Source organism: Linepithema humile, chromosome 1 (genome assembly GCF_040581485.1).
Source record: "Linepithema humile isolate Giens D197 chromosome 1, Lhum_UNIL_v1.0, whole genome shotgun sequence".
NCBI lineage: Eukaryota > Metazoa > Arthropoda > Insecta > Hymenoptera > Formicidae > Linepithema > Linepithema humile.
Genome location: NC_090128.1, coordinates 16,942,998 through 16,957,549, shown reverse-complemented (window position 1 = coordinate 16,957,549; position 14,552 = coordinate 16,942,998). Strand labels below are relative to the sequence as shown.

Genomic DNA, 14,552 nt, shown 5'->3' with positions numbered 1-14,552 from the left:
ATAGACTTCTAACAATAAGTAAATATATTAATGCAATATAGCCTCATCAGGATAAAAACACAAAAATTTTGTGGTTAAAAAAATAATCTCATAAAATGTATTTTCTAATATTAATATTTACTTTGTATTTGCGCGAATTAATTTCTGTCTGTCATGATTTTGGAGATTATAAAATTAATAATGATGTCTACATATATGGTCGATAGCTATACCTGCAAAAAGAAAGAGATAGCATTATGTCTGTCCTCTTTTACCCGAGGCTGTCAGCAGCATATACAATTAAATAACCCCCTCTGTCCTGGTCAACTTTTATCTAAACCATTTTTTTGTAGATACCGTAATTTGGAAGATATTCGAATCCATAGATTAAAATGACTCACCCTGTATAATTATAATCGATTATAAATTGTTCTTTAATATTATATTATATTAATATTATATATATATATAATATTTTTACGGAAAAATTGTTTTAGTAATTTTGATTTTTGCGGGTGCTATATTGACCAATCAATATCGATCATTTATATGATTGGTTACGTTGCCTTTCATACCGCTCAGGCTCAACAAGTATTGCCGCGCGAATGCCGTAACCTATTCACGTGTTCACGTGCTGTGCTGTCTTGTGTCTCGTGTGTGCTGCTATAAAACAGTGAAAAATGGATAATGAAAAGAAACCGGTAAGTGCACGATTTTTTTCCCAAGGAAAAATTGATTGTGCTTTATCTTGTGATTTAATATCTTTGTGTACTTTAAAGTAAAATATTACGCTTTTAGGTTAGTTCGCATTTGCAAAAGTTCGCGTTGCATCGCATTGTACACTCTTTAGTTCTTTTTTCTCTCCAACGCCTGAATATAACGTTCTTCTCATTTTAAGTGCGAATTGTATACAAGTGTACAAAATAGCAACGCAACAATAACAAACCTTTTGTTTGTTTTACTTCTAATAATGTATAAACTCAATTTTTAGATTATACTTCTTTAAAGATTTTGTCAACTTTGTCTTATTAAAATTTTAGATCTAGAAAATATTAGATTATTTTTTATCTTAGAGTATTAGTAAAATTGAACTTAACAAATTTTATAATAAATATAATTAAATATTGTGTATGTATTCGCAAAGAAATTTGAATAATGTAGAAATGTATCGTATAATATATTCTACTGTAGTAATATAAGTACCTACTTTAGAAATCTTATAAATATTATTATATTATATTATATTATTATATTACAATTATGTACTGTGTTAAATGTATATTATGCAGTATTGTTTTAAGGCTCAGTGAAACATATACTAAGAAAAAATACAGCATTGTAGTGTATGCGTCAAATGATATTAAAGATATAAATGCGCAAGCATCCTACAATGCTGTATTTTTTCTCAGTATATGTTTCAGTGATCCTTAAAACAATATTGCATATTATAATAAAACAATGTACTTATGTACTACATATAAATAAATCTGACATTACATTACACGAGGCTATAATTTTGACAGTTCATTAATATATATTAACAATCCGTTGGGTTAAGCCCATATCAGACTACGTATTAAAGATTGAAGATTGGAATTTAATTAATCAGGACAGAAGACTAAAATTTCTTTGTTCTGTTTAGTCAAATTTCAATTTTAATTGTTAATGCATGGTTTGATACGAGCTTTATATAAGCTTTATATATGGCGTCTAATCAACATTTATAAGACATCTACAAGACGTCTAATAGATGTGTCTAATAGAAACCATTTTGACGTCTACCGAGATGCAAAAATCAACTTATTTTAGATCTATCGAATAGACGTCAACTAGACATCTATTCGACTTTACGTTTCTCCCTGGGTTAACTTATTTTATTTGATACATTATTAAAAAATTTGTTTTTTATTTAAAAAGTTAAAGGCGTGCGTGCGTGCGTGCGTGCGTGCGTGCGTGCGTGCGTGCGTGCGTGCGTGCGTGCGTGCGTGTGTTAATAATATGGGATCAGTAATTGAATATAATAATATTATACTTACACGGAGAGTATTATTGTTCCATGTCCATTTTCATCCACATCATATGTGATCTGGAACGATCCGGGGACATAGCGTTGCATTTCTTGCACCAAAGTTTGAAAGCGGTGCATTGTGTTAATCAAAGTGTCCACACGGAACAAAAAGCTCTAATGGATATCCACTAGATGTCCATCATGGAGATTCGAAACCTCTATTAGATGTCTATGTAATCTCCTATAAATGTCTACTAGACATCCACAGTTCCGCATTACATACCTCCATTCGACATCCATTAAATATGTTCATAGATATCATATGGAGCAATCATAATGTTCCATAGATATTTCATAGAGCTGATAGATTGTAGTTTCAATTCGTCATTAAAAAAATTATTTGGAAGTAAAGTCACAAATATGATTGCGAAATAGTCTTGTTTATATAGGTGTTAACAGAATGTCACGACTGTGAGACAGTCGAGAACTGTGAGACAGTCGAGAACATGATGACATTCTGTTAACACCTACATAAACAAGACTATCTCGCAATCACATTTGTGATTTTTCCAAATAATTTTATTAATGACGAATTGAAACCACAATCTTTCTACTAAACAGATTTGTAACGTTAGCACTGAAAATGGCTGAATGATCAGCCGAAATGTTTGACATCAACGATGCCCTAACAATATTCGTTACTATGGATCAGTGATGCGATCTTTCCCACAGCGGTCCCGGCTCGGCTGTGCTCGGCTGCCTCACACAACCTTACAGAAGCGCTACGTCACGTATCCGTGTGCACACAGATACGTGACGTAGCGCTTCTGTAAGGTTGTGTGAGGCAGCCGAGCACAGCCGAGCCGGGACCGCTGTGGGAAAGATCGCATCACTGCTATGGATACTGATACTTCTATCAAACATCGATAACAGATGTCTAATAGACATTTATGATGGATTTATATCGTCATTTATCATAGAAATAATATGGATTTTTAATAGAAACCTATCCAATATCCATCGTAGAGATAGATGTAGTATGGAGTTATGGAGATTATATGGACGTCTATTGGATATTATCTTCCGTGTGGGTGGTAACTCTTTCGGCTACAGTTGCTGCCAATGTTGCGATTTGCCCAATTTCAAGGTTCTATAACTCCATTTTTTCTCGTGATCTATAGGAGAACTTGTGATTGTCCCAGCCTCCGATGTCTTTTATAACGCATCCCTTAGATGTGTTGCAAATCTATGTGGGTACCCTATGGAGGTTATCTTTTCCAAACTCAGCATAAAACAAAAGATATAGTTGAATAATATGTAAAGATATACTCTTAAGTTCTAACGTAATCTTAAAATGTAACATAATATTAATTCTTCTTTGAGAAGGAGGAGGAATATAACGCATCCCATAGATGTGTTGTAAATCTATATGGCTACTCTACGGAGAGTCATCTTTTCAAACTCAACATAAAATGACAAAGGCACGCACTCCTAATTTTTATTGCAATCTCAAAATGTAATTCCTCTCTTGAAAAACATTCTAGAAGAATATTCCATCATATGTAATTTGATAAAAGAACAAAAAATGTTAAAAGTCGTTCGATAGATGTTCGATAGACGGTCAAAGATGTTCAATTAACTTACGATAAATATTCAGTAGACGTACGATAGACATTCAAAGACGTTCGATAGATGTTCCATAGACATTCAATAGATGTTCGATGGATGTTCAATGGATGTTTCATAGATGTTCCATAGTCGTTCGAAAGACGTTTGATAGATGTTCGATGGATGTTCCATAGACGTTCAATAGATGTTCGATGGATGTTCGATGGATGTTCGATGGATGTTCGATAGACGTTGAAAGATGTTCTTTCTACGTATAATCTATTATACCTCGTGGGATAAACGATAGGTTATATTACATGAAGGATCATGTAACGGGTAAAAGGTGAAATAAAAGTCATACGAGTGCAATATACATATTTTTATTAATATAAAGCATAATTATTTTACAAGTTTGTTACGCTCGAACCACCACTTGTACAATTTGCAAACATTCTGCATAACGCAATGTCTCATGTGATATCCACAACGCAAGGTTTCGATTACGTCCAAGTCATGCAATATCCTCATAATTCACATCGATCACGAAGTACCGCTGCTTCTTTCACAATAAAAATGTTGAACGCAAACTTTGCAAGTCGACGAAATCGTCGTTTGATACGTCCGACATCGTTGTCGATCATCGGAAAACTAACGTTCCCATTCTTACACGTCAAATTTATACCTTTTTATACGACATATTTTGCGTACAATGTTGTTTAACTAACGGGTTATATTTTACTATTCGATCGTGTATAATGAGACAATAGGCGGTGGTGTTGGCCGGTATATTTTCTTTACAATCAAATTCTATTCGCACGTCGACGGTGGCTCTTTTGACTCAGAGTCGTTTTGTCGCAAACAATCTATGACTACAAACAGACCGGCTTTCAAGAATTCGTCAATATCCAAATACGTATTATCGCATTCGTAATAAGCTTTGCGGAAACGCGCATACATGTTATACAGTATAGCGTATCGATTCCTGTCGAAATCCAAGTTCATATCGTCGTACGGATAAAAATCTGAATTTAGATGCAGTCTCACATTGATGAGTTTACAAGCATCAAATTGAGTAGCGTTTTCAGAGAGCACATTTTTTCGATCGGTTTGAAGAACAAGGATTACGTATCGCAGTTTTTCTAATTGCGTCGCGGCTTTGACCGCCCAAGAATGCTTGGTCGTGTTTTGCAGCATAGGAAATTTATACAGATCCCATGAACGGAAGCACATACTCAAATATCTTCCGCTTTCCAAAGTTCGAAGAAGAGATAGCTTGTTCACTTCGCTCAAACAGATCCACAACTGGTGTTTTGTGGCATTCCGAAAACGAGAAAAAACTCGGACTCTCAACAAACCAGGTTTATTGTTGTTAATGTCTAACTCTTCATTTGCTTCTCGTTCAAGTTTGTCTTGTACGTAAAAAGGAGCAAAATTAACTTGATAAATGTCAATGATGAGATCTCGCAGATAATCTAACGTAAGACGTGGAAAGTGCGGCACATGTTGCTGGTTTAACTGCAGCCATTGACCAAACCTAGCTCGAAGATTTTTTTCTTCAACAAGCGCTTGTACAACATTAACATTCTATGACCTATCCAATAATTGTTTTGCTAGATCAGCGTTAGCTCCTTTCATTGAAATAGGAGGATGATATCGATTTATAATTGCGCCAGCAATGCGATAGAAATCGCCAATGCTAGGTACATGGGGCATGGCAATGATTTGAGCAAAGAATTTAAACATTGATTTGATATGTCCATTTCGTACTTCTACAATCCATCGTGTTTTAATAATGATCCGCGATTTATTGGCGTCTTCTGTTAATAATTGATGCTGTCCACATTCAAGAAGTGCTGGCATTTTAAATTCAATACCTAAGCGTTCAAAGAGAGGAAGAGCATCTCTATATCCCCTGTCAACTATCAAGATATCACCATCATGAAACTACGCTCTCATACCAGCAACATCTCGATCAAACTTATGACGTAGCATTTCTGCATCATTGTCACGGGAGTCTGAGTACGAGTCAAAGTACGCTCCTTGAATTGCTAGAATATAGCCATCTGGAGCTACAATTAAAGCGGTTTTACCAAGTGTCGATTTTTATGCATACTATAAGACTGTCTTAACGCACGAAAGTTGCTGCTCTTACCTATGTAAGAGTAAGTTCCAGAGTAAGCTATAGCTCTGCGAATATCAGGTTAAAGGTTATATAATTCATTTCCAAAATCTGTAACATGTCTTGCAATATATTCTTATCTAGAAATCGATTCAAATTCAATGTTTGCTGGTACGAATTTTTGCATTAAAGGTTGTCTAACTATAACGATGGCACCTCTCATAAGCTGGCAGGACCAAATCAACAGAATCGAATGCAACTTATCGGAAAATTTAGTATTCATTTTGTACTATTTTGTACCACAAAAAATAATTTTGTACCCCGTGCCATTTAAGAAAACATCGTGGCGCTGCTAACTTTATATTAAGCTATCAAAACCAAAAAAAAAAAATATATATATATATATATATATATATATATATATATATAAAAAACACAACGTATAAGTTAGCGCTGAATTTGTACTAATTTGTACCACTCAAAAAAAGTCAAAATATTTCCATTAACCTCTTAAAACAACCCTTATTTCGTCTATCCTAGAAAATAGGACATTTCTCTTCCGATCTTTTAAGAATTTAATTAGCAAAATTGAACTAAATTTATCTTATTATTTACCACTTGTCATGTACTATTTTGTGTCACCAGAAAGAATTTTGTACCCCGTGTTATTTGAAAAAAATCGTGGTCCTGCCAACATGATGTGGAACTAACCGAATAAAAATTATTAAAAAATGACAAATAACGATAGATTCTATTAGTACTGAATTTGTACTAATTTTTCTGAAAAATGTTCGTATTTGTACGATGTTTAATAATTAATATTGTTTTATGATTTTATTTAATAATAAAATAAATATGATAAATAATATATAGATAAAATAAATATGTATTTGCATAATTGATATGAATTACATTCGAAATAATTATATTATAACATACATTAGGGCTCGGAGTTATTTCATCTTTTCGGCCGATTCTCGTGGTATACGCCTCCTTTCTTCTCCTTACCGCGCGCGCGGCAGCCAGCGCCGCCGAGCGTTAGGAGCGGCGCTATTTAATTAATGTTAAAAATTTTATTAAAAATATTTTTTTTTTTAATAGCAATAGTACCTCATGGGTGACGTGGAAATCTATTAAAATATTTCCACATAATAAATTTTAAAATAAAAAAAATATTTTTGATAATTTTTTTAACTTTTAATGATCAAAGAGAAGAACCCAACATTTATCGAATAGCGCCGTTCCTAACGCTCGGCGGCGCTGGCTGCCGCACGCGCGGTAAGGAGAAGAAAGGAGGCGTATACCACGAGAATCGGCCGAAAAGATGAAATAATTCCGAGCCCTGACATACATTATAATACATACATTATATCATTAAAATTATGGAATTATTTGTAATATCATACTATACTATACTATACAAAATCTTACTATATTAAATCAAAATTAATTTTATAATATCGCGCTACTTAGCTGTTTTCGTCATAAAACAGTGGAAGCGCGATCGCGTTGTGCGTTTGCGTTGTTGGATCGACATAAGACCATTGAGTAAAAAGAAACAGGAGGGAGCATATACTAGCCAGGACTAGGTAAATCCGCGGACGGATGTACGTCATGGCAGCCATCTTGAGCGACCACTTTTTGAAAGTGAGAGGGAATGCTCGAGCATAGCGGCAAGCAGCATACCGTACGCCGTACGCATTAATATGCAGTGTATAGTCTTTTATGCAACAGTGTATGGAAATAAACGATCAAAATGGTATACTGTAGAGCTTGTGGCATAACAGCAGCAGCTCGAAATCATGGAATGACGTTTCATCGGTTAGTATTATCAACAATAATGAGATTTTTATTTTGGAGATTATAATCATATGTATAGTATTGTGAAATTGTAGATTCACAATAATTACTAAATAATTTTCACTCACAAACAGGTTTCCGAAAAATCCGGATCAAAGAAATGCATAGATAAATTTTTGTAAGGACGAAGGATTTAATATAAATTTAGATTTTAGATTTTAACATTGCTCTTATGGAAATACTGCACGAGTGCAATCCCAATGAAAAACGCCATTAAAATTTGGTATTATTGTTGCATATTATAGTTATTTTCTTTTAATTGTACATTATTTCCTAATTAAACATAACAAGTCATTCAATATTGGCGCCCTTGAGCGGCCATCTTGAGCGACCACTTTATATAGTCACTTCCGTCCGCACTTTTACGACCAAACGCTCCCTCCTGTTTCTTTTTACTCAATGCATAAGACAAATGAAGCGCGATCCTGCTGCTTGGCATTTGTTTCAAGTGTATTTCTAGTGTTGGTATCAAACGACTAAGAACAGTTTAGACGATCAGTGCAGCTCATACAGGATCAACGCGACATTGTTCGTTCTTTAGTGTCTAACAACTCATGAGCAATACGTAATTTTTATCATGCCTCCAGTACGTGGTAGACCGGGAAAAGTAGATCCCGAAAAAATAAAATCAGCTATATTAAAATATAAAGATATAGTAAAAAACAATAGCAATCCCATACAGCACACAAACGTTGAATCAATATCTAAAAAACGTAGAATTGTAACATTATAAATGTTTCAGCAACGTTGCAAAATATAGATTCAATGTTGAAAAAATATTGAAGAAATGTCTAATGTCCGCTGAATTGCAATGTCTGCAAGACAAGAAACATTAATTCAATATTGATTCAACATTTATTCAATGCAGAATTTATATATATTATGCATTATAATAATGTTTTGAAAAATTGAACGAAATAAATGTTTAAAATTAATTTTTATTTAAATATATATATATATATATATATATATATATATATATATATATATATATATAATTATATTATTATTTCTTATTAATAATTATTGTAATAATTATTATATTATTTCAAAAGATAATAATTGTTAAATGTTGTTTCTACGTTATAGCAACATTTAACAATCAATATAGCAAAATCAACATAGATTCAATGTTGAAAAAACCTTTATACTTCAACATTCAACATTGCAACGTCTCAGCGACGTTATTTCAACTTTCTGTGCTGTGTGGGAATATTGTTTCGAAAACGCATGATGTGTGGAATGTTATAGCAAAAGACTTAGAAAATAAAGTGACAACAAATAATTTATATGTATTTACAATGTGCAATCGATATAATATAAAAGATATTATTTTTGATAAAGTGTGCAATGACAAAAACGCAAATGAAAGTGCATTAAGTGACTTGAACTGGATTGAAAGTTCTGTAAATATTTCGTCAGATGATAACAACATGAAACAGCATTTTTATGTCATTTCTTTACTGAGAGAGGAATTTACAAATCTTCTGACGGAAAAAGTATATAAACGTAACATTAATAATGTAGGAAAAACATATTATCGTTTGCGTAAAGTTTTACAACCTGGCATGTGGCAAGAAATGATAACTGACAAATTTTTGAAAGCTACACACATAAAATGTGAGTTTCAATTTAAAAATCATTACATTTCTGCAGATGCTAAATCTGGCGTTATTAATGGTAAGTTGATTGTTAATAGAATTTGTTTTCGTTAAATTTATTCTGTTAAATTTATTATTAATAGATTTTGGTAATTTTTACTTCCATTTATATTTGTTCTAGATTGTAATTTTAAAGATATAAATAAAAATATAAATGTATAAAGATATAAATATAAATAAATGTAAACCCAGTGAGCATTATTAAGAGGAAGAGCTCTTTAAGAGGACTTTTTGAAGACCTCATTAACATCTCTTAAAAATGATATCAATAAATTATCTTTTTATAAGACGTCTTTCAAAAAATTTATGATGTCCACTTATAGATGTCTCTAGTAAATAAGCTCTTGAACCAATGACAACCGGTAGTTCGATACGGTCGTCAAGGATAATAAACAATAATAAACGCTCGCGTTGTGCGCGCCAAGTGACATAGCCCAAGTATTGGCCGCGCGCGCGCGGTTTATGCTTCGGTCTTAATCTTAATCTTAAGAGTTGATAACGTAGAATGCCATAAGGGCGTTTATACTTCCCTAGTCTTAATCTTAGTCTTAATCTTAATCTTGGAAAGATCCCATCTTTTAACTTTAGTCCCTAATGTCCTAAGGCCGGGCCAATGAGGTAAGTCTGACGTCCGACGCAGCACGAAACCACGCGAAATAATGGTTTTCGATTTTTGTAAAATACGAAAATGAGTGATGCTGATTTAATTGAATGTGTCCAACAATTCGATGTTGTTTGGAATAAAAAAAATCCAAATTATAAAAATAAATTAGTGGTTAGGTTTTGTTACATTTGCACATGCGTAGTCCGAATTTCCAGGGAAGCATAAACGAGTCCTTAAGATTAAGTTAAGACTAAGACTAAGATTAAGATTAAGACCGAAGCATAAACCAGCCATAAAACGTAAAATAACCTAAACTTGGAGGAATTGTTATTTAGGAACACCTAATAAAACCAATCAACAAAAGATTGAACAAAATATCACAAGAAAAGAAGAATCTCATAATGAATTATGTTGTAGTAAGTGTATAAAAATAAATTTTTATTAATTCATATTCCAATAAATATGATTTAACTATAGTTATATATAAGGTAAAGTAATAATTATTGGTTTCTCGAATATCTTCTATATCATATAATTTCTGTTAAGCAAATTTTTCTCCTACTCTAATACTTTTGAAAATATCCAAGGTGGCAATAGTTATTGTCTCTTCCTATATATTAATTAATTATAATATATGTACACATATTTATAATTATATACATATGTACACACACACACACACACACACACACACACACACACACACACACACACACACACACACACACGCGCGCGCGCGCGCGCGCGCGCACACACACACACACACACACACACACACACACAATGTTTTTCTTAAATAGGAGCTTGTCAGAATGACATTAAAAAAATTACACGATTATTGGTTACAATCTAACAATTATTGTTAGATATACATCCATATTCTTCACAAGAGAACACAATAAATTTGAATTTACCGATTGGAACACCTGAGGCACTAGAAGAATTTAATAAATTGATAACACAAGACTCCGTATCATTATCACAATATGTAAGTACTCTTTGTCAATTAAATTTAAAAAATAAAAATACATGTATAAAAGTTAAATTATATAAATTTTGTTACAGAAAAGGATAATTAGAATTATAGGAAGAAAAGATGCGGAACAACATGTAAGAAACGCATTAAAACTTACTCTAACTGATCATCCAGCTTACAAACTCTCATGGACCGGACAAAAAAATACTATACAAACGAGAGACATGAAATTTGTTGACGTCATTATCGGTATTTTTGTTTTCTTATAGTTTTATTTATTACTTTTAACTAATTATTATATAATTATTATTTTTGATAAAAATTATTAAAAATTGGAAAAAAATTAATTCAAAGTAAAAGTAAAATTAATTTATTAAATTATTTTATTAATTAGTTAAATTATTTTACATTTTAAAATATATAAAGAGATACACAAAGTTCCAGAAATAAGCAATTGTCATATAAATGATATTAAACATAGTTTAACCAATCTGCACCATTTTTTAGGTGGACATTACGTATGAGCTATGCACTTAGTAGTGTACTTAATGCTTTGCTATGCATTCTAACAAACGTGTGACTTACAGAGATAATATCCATCTAAAGAGTTGCGCAGATTAGCTAAACTATGATTAATAACATCTCCTTTATTAAATATTGTAAAAAAAAACTCAAGTTTTTTAAAATTTAAATTCTATCGTCCGACATCCACTACACACCAATTGTGTCACTTTTTGGATACTTTGTGTACTGTAATCTAATAAAATGTAAAAAAGAAATAGTTAATAACATATTTTTGTTGTAATTTTTCCATAATATTTTAATCATTATTATTATTATAGAGATTATTATTATTAATTAAATTTTTTTCATCTATTTATTACATATTTTTAACGTTCAAGAATTAGTTAATTAATTTATTTATTTTTACGTTTCTTAATTAATAATTTCTGAGTATAATATACTGAAATATATATTCTGAATATATTTTTTATATAATATATTCTGAATATCTTTTTAGAAAATAGTAAATATATAATAAAAATAAAAATTTATAATTTTAATAATTTTATAATAATTTATAATTTTAACTTTTTATTATATAAAATTCATTAACAGAATTTTTTCAGATGTAATCATCAGTATTAGTGGAAAGAGTATTTCTTCCCATTCCATCCAAACTGTAATTAAAAACTGGCTACAGCATGCTGGAGATCGGATAAATCAAAATACAAAACGACATGAAAAGAAGAAATGAAATGTTTGAGAAAAACTATAGATTTTTTTGTTTTATTTAGTTTTGGTAAATTATAAAAAAGTGGTATTGAAATATTCTATATAAGAATTTTATTGTCATGATAATTTTATTTTTTACATATGCAATATAGTAATTACTTGAATAAATAATTAAGAAAAGTATTAAAAATAAAAGCTCTTGTTAAGAAAATACCCCCCCCCCCCCCCGAGACAGCAGCTTTTCTTAAGGCCCCCACCTTGAATCAAGAGTGTAAAATAGCACTCAAAAACAACTCCATGGTCAAGAGGGATGAATATGGAGGTAAAAACCAAGATCAGGTGGGCATAGCACTGTGCGCCTTAGGCGAAGTCATATCAGACTTCCTTAGGCCAGTTACGCAAAATTCTCTCGGCCCTGAAGCTCGCATAGCGGTTACAAAGGTCAATGAGGGAGCAAGGATTCTGGCGGACCTTTTTTATCGGCTCTCTCTGACTAGAAGGGCGCAGGTCACACCCGCCCTTAATTTGATCGCTAAAAATATAGCGGATGCCATTCCAGCTGACGATCTCCTTTTTGGTTCTTCCTTCGGAGAACAGATTAAGAAAGCGGCCTCTATAGAAAAATCATCCAAAGATATCATTAAAACGCTGTTAGCAATATCTCGGAGAGTTCAGCAGCCGATCAAACAACCGACGCAGGTAGCCCCTGTTAGATCGAGAAACACCCGCGCCCCTGTGAGATACCCGAGATCGGCGACGAGGAAAACAGGGGCGGCGAACAACAATCGCCGGTCATCATATCGCTCCAGGTCGAGGAAACACTAAGCCAGGAGGAGGTAAATATTGCCGGCAGGTTATCGTATTTTCTTCCCCGGTGGAAGGAAATTACATCAGACCAGAAAATCCTACAGACCATTGCTGGCTATAGACTACCGTTCACACAACACCCGCCTTCTCAGGTTAATGATCCTCCTATCCACCTATCTAAGTTTGAGGAGCAAATTTGCTCCCAGGAAATTTCTCGACTTCTCGTTAGAGGAGCAATCGAGATTGTGACGGAATGCAAGGATCAATTTCTTTCTCCATATTTTGTTATTAAGAAATCATCGGGAGATTGGAGATTTATTCTCAATTTAAAACGTCTCAATCAATTTATTTTAGCTCCGCATTTCAAACTAGAGGACTGGAAAACGGTAATTCGCCTCCTCTCCGCAGATGATTTTTTGGCCTCAATTGATTTGGAGGATGCATACCTTCTTTTATCTATTCACCAGGATGATAGAAAATTTCTGCGATTTCGTTTCCAGAATCAACTCTTCCAGTTTAAAGCCCTACCTTTTGGACTGGTTTCAGCCCCGTATATCTTCACAAAGATCTTAAAACCAGTCTTATATTCCCTTAGGAAAGAGGGTTTTTTCTCGGTGGTTTACTTGGACGACTTTCTTCTCATCGCACCCACATATGATCAATGTGCAAAAAATGTCACTACAACGATGAACCTGTTATCCTCTCTAGGCTTTATTATTAACAGACGTAAGAGTGTACTCACGCCGACGAACTCTTGCCGATTTTTGGGTTTTATTTTTGATACCCAATATTTTGCGGTCTCGATTCCGCCCGACAAAAGAGATAATCTTCTACAGATGACTCTTACCATGTTAGGTAAAAGCAGCTGCAAGATTCGTTTTTTGGCAAGTTATATTGGTTCTCTGATATCTGTTTGCCCGGCTGTACAGTATGGTATGCTGCATACCAAAATTCTAGAAAGAAAAAAGTTTCTAGCTCTTGAAGCAACAAACAATAATTTTGAAGCCCAGATGCCCCTCCCAGCTTCGCTCAGAGAGGATCTTTTATGGTGGAAGGCTGTTTTTAAAAACAAGTCACAACGCAATTATATTCGATCAGGTCGTTTCGATATTGAGATTTCCTCTGATGCTTCCTTAACAGGATGGGGAGCCGCGTCTGGTGGAGCTCGGACTCATAGATTTTGGTCACCAGAGGACAAACAACATCATATTAATTATTTGGAACTTTTAGCCACATTTCACGCACTGAGATGCTTTGCCTCCCACTTACAAGGATCTAACATTCTTTTAAGGGTAGATAATTCCACGGCTCTTTCGTATATTAATCGTATGGGTTCGGTCAAATTCCCCATTTTATCCGAACTTGCCCGTAAAATCTGGTATTGGTGCGCAAAGCGAGATATATTCATATATGCCTCATATATCCCTTCGGCTCAGAATATTGAGGCAGACGCTGAATCACGAGTTGTGTCGGAAGAAACAGAGTGAGCTCTTGGACAGGAGTATTTTGACAGAATTAACTTCTTATTTATTGTTATTTTGGTCGTTTCGATATTGACTTGTTCGCTACATCGATTAACAGTAAGTGCCAGCGCTTTGTCTCTTGGCATCCGGATCCTTTAGCACAAGCAGTTGATGCGTTTTCATTAAATTGGAGCAAATTTTATTTTTATGCATTCCCCCCTTTCATTTTGA

The 14,552-nt window shown here is 33.3% G+C and overlaps 1 long non-coding RNA gene across 1 annotated transcript; it reads left to right on the top strand.

The window, feature by feature from the left end:
- Window positions 1–8,605: 8,605 nt before the first annotated feature.
- LOC136997416 (uncharacterized) lies at window positions 8,606–14,366 on the top strand. The gene is made up of 3 exons (XR_010888170.1): window positions 8,606–10,827; window positions 10,905–11,064; window positions 11,946–14,366. It is a non-coding gene; the product is annotated as an uncharacterized lncRNA (long non-coding RNA).
- The last annotated feature ends 186 nt before the right edge of the window (window positions 14,367–14,552 follow it).